Source organism: Elaeis guineensis, chromosome 7 (assembly GCF_000442705.2).
Source record: "Elaeis guineensis isolate ETL-2024a chromosome 7, EG11, whole genome shotgun sequence".
In the NCBI taxonomy this organism is placed as follows: Eukaryota; Viridiplantae; Streptophyta; class Magnoliopsida; order Arecales; family Arecaceae; genus Elaeis; species Elaeis guineensis.
In genome coordinates, this window is record NC_025999.2 from 89,503,738 (window position 1) to 89,524,592 (window position 20,855).

At 35.2% G+C, this 20,855-nt stretch overlaps 1 pseudogene; it reads right to left on the reverse strand.

Moving 5' to 3' along the window:
- LOC140859497 (delta(7)-sterol-C5(6)-desaturase-like) overlaps nt 1-6,335 on the reverse strand; it is a 13,477-nt pseudogene extending 7,142 nt beyond the window's left edge.
- Between the last annotated feature and the right edge of the window lie 14,520 nt (nt 6,336-20,855).

The window sequence follows — 20,855 nt, forward strand, 5'->3', positions numbered from 1 at the left end:
GAACGCTACAGTAGCCAACATGACATGATAGAGCCCATCAAATTTAAGAGAAGGAATTTTACGAAAAGCTAAATTTTCATTCTAGTCAAGCCAAGGCCACAAGTCTTAAAAGCAGTCGAACCCTACAGTAGCCAACATGACATGATAGTGCCCATCAAATTTAAGAGAAGGAATTTTACAAAAAGCTAAATTTTCATTCTAGTCAAGCAGAGACCATACATTTGAATGTTTTATTGCCCTTAGGACTTCTTATTACCTTAACAAGAAATTATTTTGAGTCGTCTATGTTTTTGACAACAAGGGTTCACTACTAGTGTTATATCAAAGCTCAATAAATCCATCAAGAGTGAAAGTCTTTTTTTTAAGATGGGGCATAGTGACAATCTGGCCACTCAAAGACAATATGGCTTTTCTAAAGCATAAGCTTCTTGAATTTTCTTTTTTACAAAAGAAACATCTAGAAAATCCATGTCAGAAAAGCAACGAAGGAACATAAGTCTTTTTATGTGGAAACTTAATTACAAAACCAAATATATCGAAAAAATAAATTGTTTTTGTTCCATTGCCATCCCATTCTGATATCTCCAAAAATCTTGTATTGTACAACAGCCAAATTGAATATGGCATTAGAGTCCATATAGAAAAACACAATTGATGATTTCCTTCCATTTGATGCGAAAATAACTAATATCCTACTTTGTAAGTCTTCTGTAAAAGGTTCCGTATAAGGCTCAGGACATGCTTCAGGCATCAAGCCTCAAGGCATTCTTTGAGAGCCTGCATTGAGGTGTGAGATGAGGCAAGCATCAAACGAGCCCTTTTAACTGATTCATGTAAACCAGTGATGTCCTCTCGATTGACATAAAGACAAATAAAGAATATTATGCTGCAAATAATTTCTCCCATGCCACATCCTAAAATATTTTCAACTTGAAGAAGCTAGTCATGTGACATTTTATATAAGAAAAAAAAATAATTTTTTAATAGTATGCTTGAATGGAGATGTTTAAGTTTTAGCAGAAGGAATTTAAGGGAAGGCATCTGCATACCCTTTCTGTTGGGTATAAAATACCCACAGCCGAAGTCCTCAACAGAATCAATGATTCCGCCCACAATGCCGACCTCAAAGGAAGACTCCGCCCGGACTCCTACGGGAGCCGGGCTTCGTCCTCGACTCCAACGGCTACCAGACAGACTTCGTCCGGACTCCTACGGGAGCCGGACTCCGCCGACAACTCCGACCTCAAGTTGACTCCGCCCGGACTCCTACGGAAGCCGGGCTCCGTCCTCAACATCAACTGCCGGTAAGCCCCGTCCGGACTCCTACGGGAGCCGGACTTCGCCTTTAACTTTGATTGCAGGAAGACTCCGCCCGGACTCCTACGGGAGCCGGGCTTCGTCCTCGACTCCAACGGCTGCCAGACAGACTTCGTCCGGACTCCTACGGCAGCCGGACTCCGCCGACAACTCCGACCTCAAGTTGACTCCGCCCGGACTCCTACGGGAGCCGGGCTCCGTCCTCAACATCAACTGCCGGTAAGCCCCGTCCGGACTCCTACGGGAGCCGGACTTCGCCTTTAACTTTGATTGCAGGAAGACTCCGCCCGGACTCCTACGGGAGCCGGGCTTCGTCCTCGACTCCAACGGCTGCCAGACAGACTTCGTCCGGACTCCTACGGCAGCCGGACTCCGCCGACAACTCCGACCTCAAGTTGACTCCGCCCGGACTCCTACGGGAGCCGGGCTCCGTCCTCAACATCAACTGCCGGTAAGCCCCGTCCGGACTCCTACGGGAGCCGGACTTCGCCTTTAACTTTGATTGCAGGAAGACTCCGCCCGGACTCCTACGGGAGCCGGGCTTCGTCCTCGACTCCAACGGCTGCAGACAGACTTCGTCCGGACTCCTACGGGAGCCGGACTCCGCCGACAACTCCGACCTCAAGTTGACTCCGCCCGGACTCCTACGGGAGCCGGGCTCCGTCCTCAACATCAACTGCTGGTAAGCCCCGTCCGGACTCCTACGGGAGCCGGACTTGGCTTTTAACCTTGATTGCAGGAAGACTCCGCCCGGACTCCTACGGGAGCCGGGCTTCGTCCCCAACTCCGACGGCTACAGACAGACTGCGTCCGGACTCCGTCCGAACTCCTACGGGAGCCGGGCTCCGTCCTCAACCTCAGCTGTCGGTAAGCCTTGTCCGGGCTCCTACGGGAGCCGGACTTTGCATCTGATTTTGATTGCAGGGGATTCCACCCGGACTCCCACGGGAGCCGGGCTCCACCCACGACCCCAACCGCAAGGAGGACTCTGCTCGGACCCCTACGGGGGCCAGACTCCGACCGCTGCCGAACTTCAGCCAGCAGATCTGCGCTCCCAGGCCACAATCACGGCCACGATCCTGCTCCACTTCCTGCGGCGGATTCCGCGCAGCTCCATCACTCCCTGACAGGCCGCAGTAACAGTCGCAACACTGCTCCGCTCCCTACGACGGATCCCACGCGGCTCCATTACTACCTGGCAAACCACGATAAACGGTCACGATCCTGCTCCACCTCCTGCAATGGATACCGCACGATTCTCCCATCCGCTGCCAAGACGCGACAGCACACGCCGCCCCACTTCCCACGGCAGGTTCCACGTGGCACGCCCCAGTGATGGCCACGGGTCTACTCCACTACTCTTCGCAGCAAATTCCGCCTGACCCTGGGCAGCCCACTACCAGGCGGTTACAAACGTTGCCATCAATCCGTTACCTCCTCCGCCTATAAAAAGGAGACCCAGATACGTTATTCTATAAGCTCATTTCTTATCTCAAAACTCTGCTAAATTCTCCGTTCGAGCACTCCATTCTTGTTGAGGCAGAGAACTGACTTGAGCGTCGGAGGGTCTTGCCGGAGCAACCCCACCTCCGGTTTAGACTTCCCTTGCAGGTCCCGACGGCGACCGCGACTTCCCCGACTCCAGCTTCTCCGGCGCAAGCGGATTTTTGCACCAACACTTTCGAAAAGGAAATGTGGGTGGGGAGGAGGGAAAGGAGGAGGAGGAATAAGTGACACATAATATTACTTTCTTTATATGAAACCCATCTGCATCTGCCTTGAAAAGATATGACGTCAAACATGTAAAAATCTATCTGCAGATACCAGGGAATTAAACAAATACTCAGTAATGCAGACAGCATTGCCAGATTCAGAAAGCTAAACCTCCAAATTCTGTTAGAAATCTCGTTTTGCAGAAATGAAGATTAAAGGAAGCCTATAAGTGGTAAAAAAGATGTGCACTGTCAACCTGAAAAGACCATTCAACACATGATAGACTATTCAAGGCATCATTGGTTACTTGTGAAGATTTAGGGAAACTCACATATATCTATGAACTTTTAAGTAATTAGTCAACCGCTTCCATAATGCTAAACTGGATTTTGTATACCAAAATGATGCATGAATTTCCATCTCTATCCATGTACACCCAAAGGAGCTGAAAACTTGTAAAGTCAGCTGGGAGAAAACAAAACAAAATTGAGAAAATATGGTACAAATGAAATCTATCAAGGATCAAAAGAAAGTTGCAATAATTATGCGATTAATAACATATGCAGGGGAAGCAGAATGAACGAAAATTTAAATGAGGAAAAATTAATCATTATTTGATTGTGACAAAGAGACGTGCACACAGGCATGCACACACACCTCTCGTACATAAGCCATATGCTTACAGACACAAGCACAGTATCAAAAGATATACATAAAGAGACCAAAGGTTTGCAGTGGAAAAGAAGAGAGCAATACGGAAACACGGAATAGCATGTCTCCATGTATTATGGATCCTCACATTTGTCTTTGTGCGATAATAAACAATGTATACACATGGGGCAAATTTGCCAGAGACACAAAAGGTTTATGGTTGAAAAAGAAGAGGAGGGAACTGAAACAGTGAAATGATGTCTCCATTTAATCTGGATCCCCATATGTGTATTTGTCCTGTGTATGCTATCATATAATGGAACCCTAATATGCATTTCCACCCTTATTTGGACTTCACACTTCCATATTCTTTTTTGCTTTTTACTATGCAAGACTTTGACTCCACCCAAGAAACAAAAGATTTTACATCGCTACGGGATTCCATATGTCTGTCTCAATTGAATTACAAAAGCTACACACAACTTCTCAACTTCACCATGTCTTTCTCTTACTAAACACCTTTTCTGGGAAGTAAAGCATGTTTTCTTTTTCTGAACACCCTTTGCCGCATAGCAAACATTCTGCCTTAAGGTAGGTGCCTTAATGGCTCACCCTGAACCAGTTCTACTCCATCTTTCCTTTGACTCCACTCCTCTCAAGGCACATGCTTAGCTCATGCTAAATACTAGTGTTACATAATCTATACATATGGAGAAATTTGCATAATACAGACATTTTGACAGATATGCTCACTGTAAATAGTCATTTTCTTGGACAAAGTATTATAAGGTGTGTGAAATTAAAGAATGATCCTACAGAATACCAAGCACGTGCTTTCTGTAACTAGAAACTTTTTATCAGAAAAAAAGTAGGAAAGACAAAATGAAAAGCTAAAGGCAAATTTCTTATGGATCAATCATAATAACTTATTGTCCTTATAGTTATTTTGATGTAGACATGACCAATGCAGGGCATTGATTATTCCAGACTTCTAAGAGAGGTAACTAGTCCAGTGACCCTTAGAAGGAAAGACCGAATGCCAGAGTTTTTTGTCCATTTAGTTTTGATAGTTTAATGGAGAAATTTTGTGTACCAACTTTGAAGGCATCAGTCCCATTAGAAATTGTTAATATTCTCATGAAGGTGCACAAACAATGGGCAGTTAACAGTTGCAAAGTAGCAAATCAACTATTAGGGTAAGAAGATAATGATTTGGCTGCTAGTGGAAAGGTAATGAAACATGAATTCTGCAAATCTTAACTTCCTAATTGCAAGCAAGATTTCCATCATGATGATGTTTACCATCCTGCTCCATGAACAATGGCCACAGAATCATTGAATAAACTAATGTAGATGTTAAAATCCATGCCATTGCGGGCCCTGATGGTGGTAACGGGCTGGGTTTGCAAAGACTCATGTATCAACACAGGAGACCTTAGTTTGATCCCATCCGTATTCCAATATTTGGCCGGATTCCACCCATCCTAGTTCTCAAAGTGTTACATTGCAACACAGTTACAGAGAATCAGGTAGCCAGGAAATTAACATCTACATAGAAGAAGTCAAACAAATATGTCCGCTAAACAAAGCCACAAACAGCCCGTAATTTATTCTAAAACTCATACACAGGCATTTGAGATCAAGCTATAGACAACACAACGATGCTGATTTCACCGCACAATAAGTTAATAATCTTCAACGGTCATCCCTACAATAGCATGGATAGAAATTTTGGCAAATCAAAGCATTCATTCCATATCAAAGTCCGCATCAAGCCAAAATGAGGTCCAGCCACTTGCGGTCCCAACATGAGAAAAAAAAAAAATGTGTCTGAAGACAGCCCATGTGAAGACTAGAGACCGACGACTACAAGAAAACTCCATATCCTCCGTAAGAAAGCATCATATGGGCGTAAAGAGACATCTAATATTCCCATCAGGTAAACCACCTAATAAGGAAATCGAAATCGCGCAAAAACCATTTCAGGGAAAAAAAAAACAAAGAGATTGATCAAGAATAAGAAAAGCATTAACAGAATCTCGCGTTTTCTTTAATAAAATAAAAGATTACGGTGCCGATCCCCAACCGACATGTTCCAAACGCCCCAAAATCAGTCATCCAATCAAATGTAACAAATAAGAAACCAATCGAAACCAAATTACGAATAGAATCTTCGTCAGAGGTCTCAGCAAGAAACATCAAGAAAACAGTATGGGTTCAAAAATTACTAAAAGGGAAGAGGATTGAGAGAGACCTTGTGGGACGTAGACGTTGCGCTTCCAGTGGTAGATATAGAAGCACCAGAGGAAGCCGGAGACGAAGTAGAGGATGGTGCCGCCGAGGTAGTTGCGGAGCCAAGACTGGATAGGGCGGGGGAGGCGCTTCCAGGAACCGCCCGGTATGAGGGCATCGAGCACAATACCGTTGTACCAGTCCGCCTCCTCCACGAAACGGTGCAGGTAATCGGCTCCCTCCATGCCGGCGACCATCGCCGGCGACGGGATCTCGATCTTGGATGTTGTAGAGAGGAGTGGTGTCTAGCGGGCCGCGGAGTGGACCGGGGGGCCCATACGTAGCCGACGAGAATCTCAGACCACCGACTGAGAGTCTTTGGAGCGGAGGGGTTTCCTGGATTTTAAACCTCAGAGTTTGGATTACCTTCACCGGACGGGTGATTCACCTTCACTGTAGCAGAAATCTCGGTTCTTGGTTTAACATAATGGAGGTTATTATCGTTATAACGGTTTAGGAGCCGGCTAGGGGAATCCAGTGCCCGGCATAAAACGTTATTGTTTAGGCAGTCATGTCCGTTACGTAGACGGAAAGGTTATGGAAAAGAGTTTGGGCCACCGTTACTAACAACTGCGGGGGATAGGAATTTGGTACGTAGCGCCTCTCTCGATAGCAACATTTTGTGTAAATTAAGAGAACAGATTTAATATATAGAATGGTATTGGATACTGATTTGCTTAAATGCTGTTTGTTGCGGCTTATTTTTGGTTGACGTTAAAAAATTGAGAAATACAATATTGAAGCAACCTACAAAAAAGTTCGAACCGAAGGATTACGCTCCGATGAGGATCCTTCAATGCTCAAGTCAGAATACACAAATAAAAAAACAGAATTTTAGCTCTCTGAGATAGATTACTTATCTGAATCCTCGAGATTTGAGTATTTATAGAGAAAACAGTTGTATAACCATTTTCGATAAAAAGACTAGTCAAATTTGGTGCAATTATTTGGTTGTGATTCTCAGGATCAGATGGTTACATCTGAAAAATTCTCTCAGGATCAGACGGTTACATCCACGTAGCATTGACAGCTATAGTCAGATAGCATTGACAGCTATGTCAGTTGGTGCCTGCCTTTTGGATCTATGCCCGATCAATCTACTTCCGAGAAAAAATCAGAGAGTGTGGCATACCAACTAGGAGTTAGGACTGATAGTTTTTCGACCTAAGATTGGACCAAACTTTTTCAGTCCAAGAATTCGGATAAAAAACATATCGACGAGAGATCGGACAGAATAGTCTCCGATCGAGAGTCGAGACAGACCGTAACAATTAGACCACTTGAAAGGCATTAATATGGACCTAATGAGTTATAATGGACTTGAATCTTCATACATCAATGATCCATTCCAAATTACTCCTAATACTGCTATTATATGATGCCATCAAGGTTTTTCTTTTTGTGATGATATCTGCATTTTCTAGGTAAATTATACATTTCCATATTAGTTACTTTAGTTTTTTAAAAATATTAATTTATTGAATTTTTAAATCAAATATTTCTTTTGATTTAATAGTAATAACAATTTTATGAATAATTAATGGGATTGTTTTTCTTTTGTTATGATTGATTGCTTCATAAGAAAATAGTTAATAAAAATTGCTAATATAGCTATTATTTGGCCTTACTTAGTTAGATCCAATTAAACACATCTTCTCAATTTAAAGTAAAAAGTTGATTGCTGAACATATTGCCATTATAGAAATGCTAATATCCAAAGTTTATTTATTATTATTGTTTATTAGTAAAATACTACATAAAAATTAATATTGTATATCGCATTTGCATAAAATTTTTTACTATTATATTCTCTTAATTTTACCCTTTCAGATGCAATAAATCCTTGCAACCAAATATTTAGAAACTTTATAAGTAAAAAAAAAAAAGTTTTATCTCACGTGTTGCTCAGTCTAGCCTATAGTTTTTCTTTTATTCTTGAAACTGTAAATATAAATCGCAAGTAACACGAAACAGGCCTTAGGTTGCTGAGTCTCAAAAAAAACCATTTGAGCCTGGCAGGGGAGTCCCCTCTTAAAAAGCTTTTGTTTTTTTTTTTTTTTTTTGATAAACCTCAAACAGCTTCCTTTGTACCACCACCCGGTGACAAGAGCAGGGAGCAGCAAGGGGATGGTAGCGTGCTTCCCAACTCTTCCCAACATTTTCCAAAGCCATCAATTGAGATTTTTATTGCAGCTCAAGCAACAGAATCCAATATACGTGAGCCATGTGGGAGAAGTCAAGAGATATTTGATTTTGTAACTTCCATATTTTACCGCATATTGATTGCCGTTATCCGACTCGCACGTGGTCTTAACGGTATAACTTTCAGGAGTTTTTTTTTTCTAATTAATATATAAAAAAAATTATTTATATAAATAATTTAATTTTTAATTTATTTATCAAATTGATGCAAAAATGATAAAACATTATTTTGAATGATATTTTATCATCATCACGTCACCCTCCATTTTCCACGTAGACGACATCAAAAAATAAAAATTTAAAAATATCAAATAATATGATAATTTTAAAAATACCATTTCAAATGGCGTTTCTAAAAACTCCATTCTAAATGACGCTTTTAAAAACACCATATTATTTGGCGTTTTTAATTTTTTCTTCCAAAAAAAAGAAAAAAAATAGTAAAAAATAAAATAAAAATAAAAATTTTAAATTTATAAAAAAATAAAAAATTTTAATTTTGATAAAAATAAAAATTATCATTTCAAATTAGTATCCCCATTTCAAATTAACTTTTTAAAAAAATATCTGAAAAAAGTTATTATAAAAAAAATTAAAAATACCATAAAAAAATAATTGAAAAAAAATAGAAATTATAATTCTAAATTTTAAGAAAATAAAAATTTTAATTTTAATTCAAATAAAAATTATCATTTCAAATTACAATCTCCTTTTTTTCAAATTAATTTTTTTTAAAAAATATCATAAAAGAAGAAAAAAATGAAAAAAATAAAAATTATAATTTTGAATGAATTTTAAAGAATAAAAATTCTAATTTTAATTCAAATAAAAAAGATAATTTTAAATTATTTTGTCTATTTAAAATTAATTTTTTTTAAAAAATATCTCAAAAAAATCTTAAAAAATTAAAAAAAGAAAAAATAACATAAAAAAAGAAAACATGAGAAAAAAAATATGAAAAAAATAAAAATTATAATTTTAAATTTAAAAAAAAATAAAAATTTTAATTTTAATTCAAATAAAAACCATCATTACAAATTACTTTCCACATTTCAAATTAATTTTTTTAAAAAAATATGTCCAAAAAAATAAAAAATAAAAAAAATAAAAGTGCCATAAAAAAATCAAAAATTTTAAAAAATGAGAAAAAATAAAAATTATAATTTTTAAATTTAAAAAAATAAAATTTTTAATTTTAATTAAAATAAAAAATACCATTTCAAATTACTTTCTCCATTTCATATTATTATTTTTTAAATATTTCAAATAAAGAAGTCAAAAATATTTTTCATCTCATTTTTTATATGATAATTTTAAATGATAATTTTAAAAAGATATTTTAAATGATATTTTTAAAAACGTCATATTATTTGATTTTTTTTTTTGACGTCGTTTACGTGGAAAATGGGAGTGATGTGGCAATGATAAAATATTATTCAAAATAATATTTTATCATTTTTATATCAAACTGATAAATAAGTTAAAAATTAAATTATTTATATAAATAATTTTTTTTTTACATTAATTAGGAAAAGCACTCGTGGGTGGTGTGTGTCCCCAGAGATAGGTTACCGTTACCATGTGAAAAGAATGGCCATGGGACAGGATTTCCACCGCACATCAGTATCTCGGTGACGTACTTTGCCCATCTCCGTTACTAGAGAAGGGTGATGAATGTCAATAGATTTAGATCCAAATGTTGTCTTAAGTAAATATATCTCTCAATCCACCGCCTACCGTTAGATTCCATCACATTCTGCAGGATATAATTTTCTATTATATATACAGAGAGAGAGAGAGGGGGGGGGGGGGGGGGGGAGAGGTTGGTCAATGGCGTTTCATGTAGTCAATCATACCAAAACTACGTTTTCAGACCACAATAAATCTTTCTGTCTATTCTTAAATATTCTATTTGCGGACTCCCATGAGTGCATTTGCACTCAATTGATTAATTCATCTATTTTTGGGGGGGGGGGGGGGGGGGGGGGGTGTGGGGGGCGAGGGTGGAAGGAGAGCTTCAATTATAACCTCTTAAGATCAAAATCTTAGATGCAGATGGTAACAATGTAGTTTAGTGATACAAACGAGAAAAGAAATGAAATTATCACGTGCTCAGTTATGTACATAGCTCAACTCAAGGCATTACTATCACATGCATCTATCTTGAAACATCTTGGGCACAAACTGTTCATAGCCACTAGCATATATTTCACTTTTGTAGAAAAATTTCTTCCCTTGATTCGCTAGTATCCCGTTTGTCATGTGAATGAATTAAAAGGGGTAGTAGAATGATAAATGTCCACAACTACGACTTGTAAATCCCATATGAACCACATTAAGGGACAAAGTTAAGACAAAATGATTCCTTTGTTTAGTTTCTGCATGGACATAATCTAATAGTCTTAGCAAAACCTTTCTTCTTTTCTCCTTTCTAATGAATATACCAAAAATCATACAATAGAAGGACAAGAATTCATGGTCAAATCCATGAATTCAAACAAAAGCCCAAACTCTTATACGACCCAAATTTCTATGTTTCAGTCGGAGGATAAAAATGAGTTGTGCCCTTTTCTTTTAGATGAATTTATGACAGTGGAACCTTCCAAATGAGACAGAATTGGGGAATGTTATGCAGTCCAAATTTTAGTTTCCACTGAGGTTTCTTGACAAAGGCCTCCAAGCAGCTGCACATTCACTCAGACTGGGTAATTGCAAAGAACTGGCTCAACGCTAAAGTATTGAATAAAAGACGTCAGATATGAAGGCACTTAACTAACCCTGATGCTAAACAAAGATACAAAGACAAGCATCTATAGTGTTTGTTTTGATTCAGGATAAGGCTAAACTTATTCTTCCTTGCAGCCCCAATTGTGCAAAAGTGTTCTTTTTTTATGTTAGATAATTTAATTCTTTTATGACTGGATCATACTCCGATATTCATATAAAATTTAAAACTATAAATAAATCATATCTTGCACCATCGTCTCATCAATACGATGATCACACAGCCCGCAAAGCATTTGATTTTCCTTCGCGAATGGTTGATCTTCTCTCTCCTCACCCTTCTTTATGTGAATGATTGATGGAAATTGTTCACCCTCCTGGGAGTTGGAGAAAAGGGAGCAGACCATCTCTATTTATACCTACACTTATTTTGTCCCATCGAAGACTTAATCCTAATTAGAGTTGAACTTCTAATCTAGGTCTTATCAGGAATAGGACTCTTTAATTAACCAGTCGAAGACCTGTGCATTGTGCAGGGTCGGATGTACGAAAATAATTTTTTTTATATCTGATTAGATTGAAAAAAATTATATATAAATAATAAAATAATATTTATTCAAATTCTTAAGGTCACTTCATATTCTCAACTACCTATATAAATAGGCTTTAATTGTAAGAATATAATAATACGATACATTAATAACATAATTTAATGTGAAGAGGCATTCTTTTCAGATGGCATAATAAAACTCATCTGAGAAGCTGAGTTGGTAACATTCCAATACTCCTTCACAGAGTATTATATATATATATATATATATATATATATATATATATATATATATATATATATATGATTGGACTTACTGTAATTGATTCAGGACATGTGGCTAACCCAAAGAGTTAGACCTAACTAAGTGATAATTAGGTCCTATTAGGAGCTAAATCTAATATTCTCCCACTTGGCCTATATTATCACTTAAAAATAATTTTTTAATTTTTTAAAAATATTTATTTTTTTAAAAAAAATAATTTTTAAAACAACTATCTTGAATCAAAATTTTGAAATCGATCCGATGAGTGCACACTTATTTTAAAATTTATCCAATTATCTATTCCTTAAAAGATCCTTTATACTTTGATTAAGTAAAAATTATTAATGCAGATCATGGCGGTTATACATCTCAATTGACATATTTTCTTCTATATATCATGACATCAATAATTCTCACTTAACCCAGTCTTATATACTGAAATACATAGGCTTTCAAAAACTATAATATATATAATAATGGTCCCATTATTATGTCATATAAATGATATTTTTGTTTACTTTAATTTTGATAAAAGTCAACCATAATGTATATAAACAATAATTAAACATTCGTGATAGCAGTCACCAAATCATTAAAAGATCTCAAAATAAATATCTATTACAAATTAAATATCTCAAAGATAAATATCCATAACTTTTACATACTCTTTGAAATTTTTGGACACTAAATCTTTCATCAAAGGGTCAACTATCATACAAGCAGTACTAATAAAATTGACAAATATCTAATGACTACTAATTCTCTCATTCACAGTAAGATATTTAACATCAATATGCTTGTTTGCATTAGTCATCTTGCTACTATTAGAAAAAAAAACTACAGCAGAATTGTCATAATAAATTCTCAATGGTCTAAAAATAGAATCCATAACTTCGAGCCTTGAGATGAATTTTTTCAACCATAGACCATATAAAGAAGCCTCATAGTAGCTTATATATTCAGCTTTCATAATAGAGAAGTTAATAATATACTATTTTGCGCTCCTTCATGAAATTGCTCCACCAGCCAATAGGAAGATGTAATCTGATGTGGACTTTCTACTATTGAAGTAACCAGCATAATCAACATCTGAATAATAGATTACCTCAAGCTGATCAGTCATCCTATAAATAAGCATATAGTCTTTAGTCTTTTGAAGATACCGTATCACCTTCTTGACAGCTTTTCAGTGGTCCATATCTGAATCACTCTGATATCTACCAAACATTTTCAAAGCAAAACTAATATCAGGATGAGTACATATTTAAACATATATCGAACTATCCACTGTAGATGCCTAGGCTATATCCTTCATCTAATTTCTCTCAATCTCATTTCTGAGACACTGAAATTTACTGAATTTATCATACTCAACAATTGACACTTCACTTGATAAGCAGCTTGACATTCCAAATATTTCTAGAATCTTAGTAATATAATTTTTTTGAGATAAACAAAGTAACCTCTTATTCCTATCACGATAGATTTCTATACCAAAAACATAAAAAGCGTCTTTCATATCTTTCATGTTAAAATGTTCAGAAAAAAAATTTTTAGTTTCATACAGGAGACCCAAATCACTGCTGGCTAATAAGATATCATCCATATATAAAATTAAAAATATAAACTTATTCTCGCTCATCTTCAAATATATACATTGATCATCAATATTCTTCTTAAATCCGAAGGAAGCAATGATATGATTAAACTCTAAGTACCATTGCCTGGAAGCTTGTTTAAAACTATATATGGATTTTTTTAATTTGCATATCAGCCTTTTATTTTTTTGTACTAAAAATCCTTCAAGCTATTTTATATACACCTCTTTTTTTAAATCTCCATTCAAGAATGCAGTCTTGACATCTATTTGATGTAGCTCTAAATCAAAACAAGCTACTAATGCCATAATGATTCTGAATGAATCCTTTCCAGAAATAGGAGAAAAAGTTTAATGATAATAATGCCTTCCTTCTGAGTGAATCTCTTTTCTACAAGTCTAATTTTATATCTTTCGATATTACTTTTAGAATCTTATTTAATCTTAAAAATCTATTTACAACCTACAGGCTTAAATCGTTCAGGCAATTTGATAAGTTTTCAAACTTGATTTTTAATTATGGATTCTATCTCATCTTTCATAGCATCTAACCAAAGTTCAGAATCATCGCTATTCATAGTATCCTTAAATAAGATTGGATCATCCATCATTCTAATATTATAATCACATTCTTGTAAGTAAACAACATAATCATATGAAATAGTCGATCTTCTAATTTTAGTAGATCTCTATAATATTCTAAATTCAGTATTATTATTATGATTATTTTTAATCAAATCAAATTCATTAACAGTCTATTTAGAAAGTGATGTATTAATCACATGTTAATATTCCATAATTTTATATTGAACAGGTTCATGTGGAATATCTCTAGGTGTTACTGTAATAAGAAGAGATTTTCTTATTTTCTGTAACACTGCATAATACGGTTCACCACTCTCACTATTTTCACCATCCTCAATGAACCTAGTAGTTATATTTTCAATAATTTTAATGGTGTGTGATGGATAATAAAACCTAAAACTCTTTAACCTTTCTGGATATCCTATAAAATAACAGCTAACAGTTCTAGGATCCAATTTCTTTTTTTGTGGGTTATATAGTCGGCCTATACAGAACAATCCCAAATATATAAATGTCCTAAACTTGATTTTCTATCTGTCTATAACTTACAAGAAGTTTTAAGAATGGTCTTATTAGATATCCAGTTTAGGATATATATAGCGATTTTCAAGGCTTCTCCCTATAGATTTAAGGATAATAAGGAATTGTCAATCATACTCCTCACCATATCCATCAAAATATGATTACGTCTTTCAGTCAAACTATTTTGTTTGGAATTTTTTGGTATAGTGTACTATGCTATAATGCCGTGCTGTTCAAAAAATTTGACAAAAGATCCAGAATTACGGCTGGATTCATCATATCTACTATAGTATTCACCATTCCTATTAGATCTCACAAAATTTTTCTATCCAATTAATTTTTTACTTTAACTTTATATACCTTAAAGACTTCCAAAACTTCAGACTTTTTTTGCAACTGAAAAACATAACCATAATATGAGAAATCATCAATAAAGATGATTAAATACTTTTGCCCTCCAAAATATGATGTAAAATAGTCACAAATATCGATATGTATCAATTCTAAGAATCCTTAACTTCTAGTGGCATATCTTTTATGATTTTTAATTTATTTTTTTAATACAATTGATGCACATACTAAAATTACTAAAATCTAGATTTAATAAAACACCTTCCTTAACCAATCTAGTCATCCTTGCTTTTGATATGTGATCTAATCGTCTATGCCACAACATTGAAGAACTCTCATTTATAATACCATATTTTATTCTGACATTGACATTCAAAATAAGTAAAGATTGTTTAAAAAAATTCAAATTTAATTTATATAATCCATTACATAATGTTCCAATATCAATCAAAATAGAATTTTTTATTAATTTAAAATTTGAATTTACAAAAGCAAATGAAAAATCTTCTAAATCAAATTTTGATAAAAAAAATAAATTTTTAGATACTAAAGGAACATAAAAGACATTATGTAGATCTAATTGAAATCTAGTACCTATAATAAGTCCGTAGGTCCCAACTGAAATGATCTTGAATTTCATCTAGTTTTCCATAAAGATCCACTGCTCTCTATCATTTGGCTTCCAGCTTGAAAAAAATTTCTGCAATGAATTAGAAACATAGATTGCGGCATCCGAATCAATCTACTTGGTATTAGAAGGAATATCAATGAAATTGATTTCGAAACAAATAAGTGATAATGGAATACCTTTCTTTTCGAACTATTTTCTTCTATTCTCACAATCCTTCTTGATATATCCCTCTTTGTTATAGAAAAAATATTTTAATTTGTGAAAACTTTTTTTTAGTAGGTTGCTGGATTCTTTATTTTCTTTCTTCACCTTCTTTCTTTTAGGACACTCCTATGAAACCACACGAACAACTGGGACCCTTTTCTATTTCAATCTCTCTTTCTCTTGCACACATTGGAAGATGAGTTCATTCATTGACCATGATTCTTTATGTGTGTTGTAATAAATTTTAAATTAAGTAAACTGAGATAGAAGAGAATTGAGAACAAACTGGATAAGTAAATTTTTAGATACTGTCATACTCAAATCATTCAATTTTTCAACTATATCACATATTTTCATAATGTGCTTTCGCACTCCTAAAAATTTATTATATTTTATAAAGATTAACTTATTTATTAAGGTACTAGCTAAAGCTTTACTTGATCTGTTAAACTATTATTCTACAGAGGAAAGGTACTCAGAGGCTAATTTATTATCAAGAACAGATCTCCTAATATCTCTCGCTATGGAACATTTAATAATCATGAGAGATAATCTATTAGAATGCTTCCACTTTTCATATAATTTCTTATGATCAAGAGAACTAGTGGGGGTAAGTGGATCAGATTGAGGCTTATAAAGGACCAAATCTAAGTCTAGACATCTTAAAACAATGAAAAGCTGCTTATGCCAATAAGGATAATTCGATCCATTTAGTGTGGGAATGTTAGATAGATGCGATAAGAGTGTAGCAGGGATTATAGCTGTAAGTAAAAGAACATACTCATAATTATGATCATGATACAGATTTTATAATACAATTATGCTAATAACACTTATTATACAACTATAAAATATCTTTAGATAAGAATCATAGCATATAATAAGTATCGCAACTAATTTCATCATAAGTTTAAACATAATAAATAATGCCAAAACATGCATCATATAAATCATAACCTATAATAATATGAAATATATAAGAAAGAATAATAATTATGATATTTACACATAATTCATATTTAAACTGTGATCTATTATATTAGTTGCACTTTTAGTGGTTAACTAATATATATGATTACAAAAATCTGAGGTTATTCCCATCTTTGGGTGTAGAACTTTCCGTCTTTATGCAATTCAAGTTAGTCAATCTTTTACTGTTAATTTTTAATTAAATTATCATCAACTTTGGATCAATTGTAACAAATACATTTTTATGCAATTTCAAAACTATAATGAGAGAAAAAATCATTAGCACTCGATAACTCAACTACCCAAGATCCATAGAGTGCTCCGGATCTTTTGGGGCTACGCAAAAACACACTTGAATAATGTAATAGTAAGCAAAATTATTAAATAAATAATATATAAATTATTTAAGTATTACATCATATATGAGAATAGAATCAAAATATTCTTCAATTTATTATAAGTCCAATGGTTCAAAAATCACTCAAGTCAGATGTAAAACGAAAAAAGTACAGTGATTTTATCAAAAATCTTAATAATTCTAGACTAAACCATAAATCCCAGACATAAAGGAGCTTTTCTATAAAGCAGTTATTTTGAAATAAGCCTATCAGAAAACTGCAAGAATCTTAATGTAATTTACTACTTTATTAAGGACTAAATTGTAAAAGTTCCTAAACCAGTTCAATCAATTATTGTAGGGGCCTTTTACAGAATACAAACTTGATAAGGGGCTTATTGAAAAAATATCCTTTTCTCTGAACGGATCCAAATCGAATTTTGGTTTTCGGATTGGACCCAAAATCTGAACCCGTTTGGAAACTTACCCTCTTCCTCTTCTCGTTGCTTCTTATCAAAGCCCCAAAACCCCTAGGCCGAGCCTCCCTATGCACCGGACGGGTGGCTGAACGGCCGCCCCTTGCCGTCCCAGCTGTCAGAGAGGCCAAAAGGGAGGGTGACAGATTGCCCCAATGGGAAAACCCGCCACCTCGCATTGTTGCGACAGAAGCCGCGGTTCCCACGGTCGCTACACGGAACGCCGCTGCCGCAGCCCAATGCCATCACCGTCCGATCTGCCACCGACATGGCCACAGTCGTGGCTACTGCCCCGTTCACGGGACGGCACGGGCATCCTTCACGGTCAATCCCAAAAATTATTATTATTATTTTATTTTTCAAGAAATTAAGAAAATATTATTTAATTTCTTAAACCTTATTTTATTTTGAAAAATATAAAAATATAATTTTAATATTTCAAAAATAATCCATAAATTTTTATATGAATATGAAACATGAAACTGAGGCTCTGATACCATATGTTAGATAATTTAATTCCTTTATGTCTGGATTGTGCTCTGATATTCATGTAAAAATCAAAATCATAAATAAATCATACTTTACGCTATCATCTCACCAATACGATGATCACGTAGCCCACATAGCGTCTAATCTTTCTTTGCAGGTGGCTGATCTTCTCTCTCCTCACTCTCCTCCTTTATGTGGACGATTGATGGGAATCGTTCACCCTCCTGACAGTTGGAAAAAAAGGACTAAGCCACCTCTATTTATACCTACACTTATCTTATCCCATCAGAAGACTTAATCTTAATTAGGGTTGAACATCCAGTCTAAATCTTGTCGGGAATAGAATTTTTTAATTAATTGGACTCACTTTAATTGATTCAGGATTTGTGGTTGATTTAAAGAGTTAAATTTGACTAAATGATAATTAGATCATATTAGAAGTCAAATCTAATATTTTACGTATCTAAAGTGTGCCAAGTTGATAAAGCAGGCCCTGCATAACTTTTCATCATAACATTAAACATTAACTATGCTCTAAGTATGGATTGGATATACCCAAGTTCAGAAAAACATAATAAAGGTCATTTTGATAAGCAGTAAAGTTGGCCCATGTTCGTTTAAACGGGCTCAGAGGCAGCTCTATGGGCCCAACCTTATCGTCTAAAGGTTTGTCCACCGGAACATTTAAGCAAAGATCCTGCAAATTGAGTACGGGCTGGGCTCATTGAAACATGATGAGGCAATCATTGCAAGAGAAATTCCTTGTACACCGCTTGTGGTGCAGAAAATCTGTTCTGGAGAATACTATTTTGCCCTATCGGACCACATAGCCATTGCTTTCCGACGTGCATTTAATATCTGTAGTTCTAATTTTTTATTTAAAATTTTGAATGACGAAAATACTTCTTTTCTTTCGAAAAAATTATGACATCTTGTACAAATATTATCACATCTTATGTTGAAATTATGATATTCTGTATAAGATGTTATAAAGAGAGAAAAATATTTTTATTATTAAAAAATTATTTATAATTTTTCAATGACGAAAATACTCTTTTCTCTTTATGACATCCTATAAAAAAATTATGATATGCCGTGTAGAATATCATAATTTTAACAAAAAAATAAAATTATAAAAATTAAATGAGTATCAAATATGTATTAGAAAATGATGACTATATGATCCAATAGAGCGAAGCGGTGCGCTCAATGCCAGATTTTCTATACCGTACGTAGTGTACAAAGAATTTTCCATCGTTGCAAAAGCTGGGTGTTGGCCAAAAGTTTTTAGTAACTCGTAACCAAGGAGTCAAGGACTTCATAAATTCTGGTGTTAGTCAGGGCCCAGGTCAGTAGGTGTAGCTCAATTTCAGGAAAACTGGCGATCTAATTCACGGCTAGCTGTTGGTTGAATCGGTTGAACCAATTTTGGGTCTACCCGGAGACTGCTCGAGCTTGGTCTATCATAAATTTGACCAAAATAAGGATCATGCAACTTGATAACTAGCTAAAAGTTCATTTTAGGCGAGGCCAAGAACTGCATAACTAAAATTAAAAATAAACACTAAAATAATTCTAGATGTAGCAAAAGTAAATTGTGCCATGGAAGTAGTAATAACAAGCAACTAGAGAGATGTAATTATCTCTTGACATTGTTTATTAGCCGCTCCTACTCATTGTTTAAAGATCTAAGCCGTGGATAATAAGAAAACCTATATTATGTTATCCCTTTTTAATGGTTTTTTATAAAACCACTCCTTGTCTGTTGCAGTGCATCAGAGCCTTTTAAACTTGGAGGCTTAAAACCACTTGCACTTGCCTGTAGTTCTTTTGAGCAAGGCAAGAACTAGCCTCCTTGTCTAATTAAAAGACTCGTGGTCCCACAAGGGCAAGTTATTTAATCGATCGGGCCAAACCCAGGCCTGCTGTCAACCGTGATTAAAAGAAGAGCAGGCGAACAAAAAGCGCAGTGGTTAACTAAAGAAAAGCTGAAACAAGATTTGTTAGTGATTAAGGGATTCGTCTTTCCTAATGAAAACCTTCACGGAATTAATAACAAGCTGTTTACATAAAAGAAACCCCTCCTCCTCCATTTCTGTACACTAAAGAAACCATATGCTTCATCGCTTAATCTTTAGATCAGCTGCTAACCTCGTCATCAAGACCATGTAGAATGGTCTTTGGAGTAGAACCTTTGTCATTATAAGAACCTCCCTTCCTTTCTCTTCAGAAAAGAAGCATTGGAAAGGGATCCGGAGGAACATGGCACACATTTAAAGCTGGCAAGCCAATGATTCAGGCATCCCGGAGCCTGTCTCAGAGTGGTACAAAGAACAACGAGAAAAGCCAGCTTTGTGCATTTCTTTTTGGTCAGAGTGACAGGTCTTCCCCGGAACATGGTAGTAGATTCTGCATATGGGAATAACTTAGTAAGTGCTAGTTCCTAATGGAAGCTTTTACTTTTGCCTTGCTTTCTCGTGAAGTGAGGCTAAGGATGGCTCAGAGGTCTCATTCATAGACTTAAGCAAGTGTAATATTTGTCAGCTTTGTTGATTTATCGAAACTAGAGTTTGGAGTAAGCAATTTATACAACTGTTTGAAGAACATGATTATTCACAGGTTGCTTTGATCGTATCCACCAATGAAATGTGACTCAACAAGTCCGATCCAGGTAAATCTATAATTGGATGGATGGCCGTGATCTCATCATCTATCAAGAGATTTTTCCCCTATTTTCTTAATTTAGTGTTTTGGCAGAGAAAGAAAAATACTTTTTTTCCTCTCCAAATTGTTTAAGTTTCCATGAATCAACAAATTGCAGCATGGTATGTATATTAACTCACGTCATATTTTGGAGGAACAAGCATTTTAGAGATGCTAGTGTGTGATCCAATTGTTTCTTGACATGTAAATTTAGGCATATTCTTTGGTAGATAAATATTATAAAAAAATTGATCAATATATGAAAAAATTAGTCAAC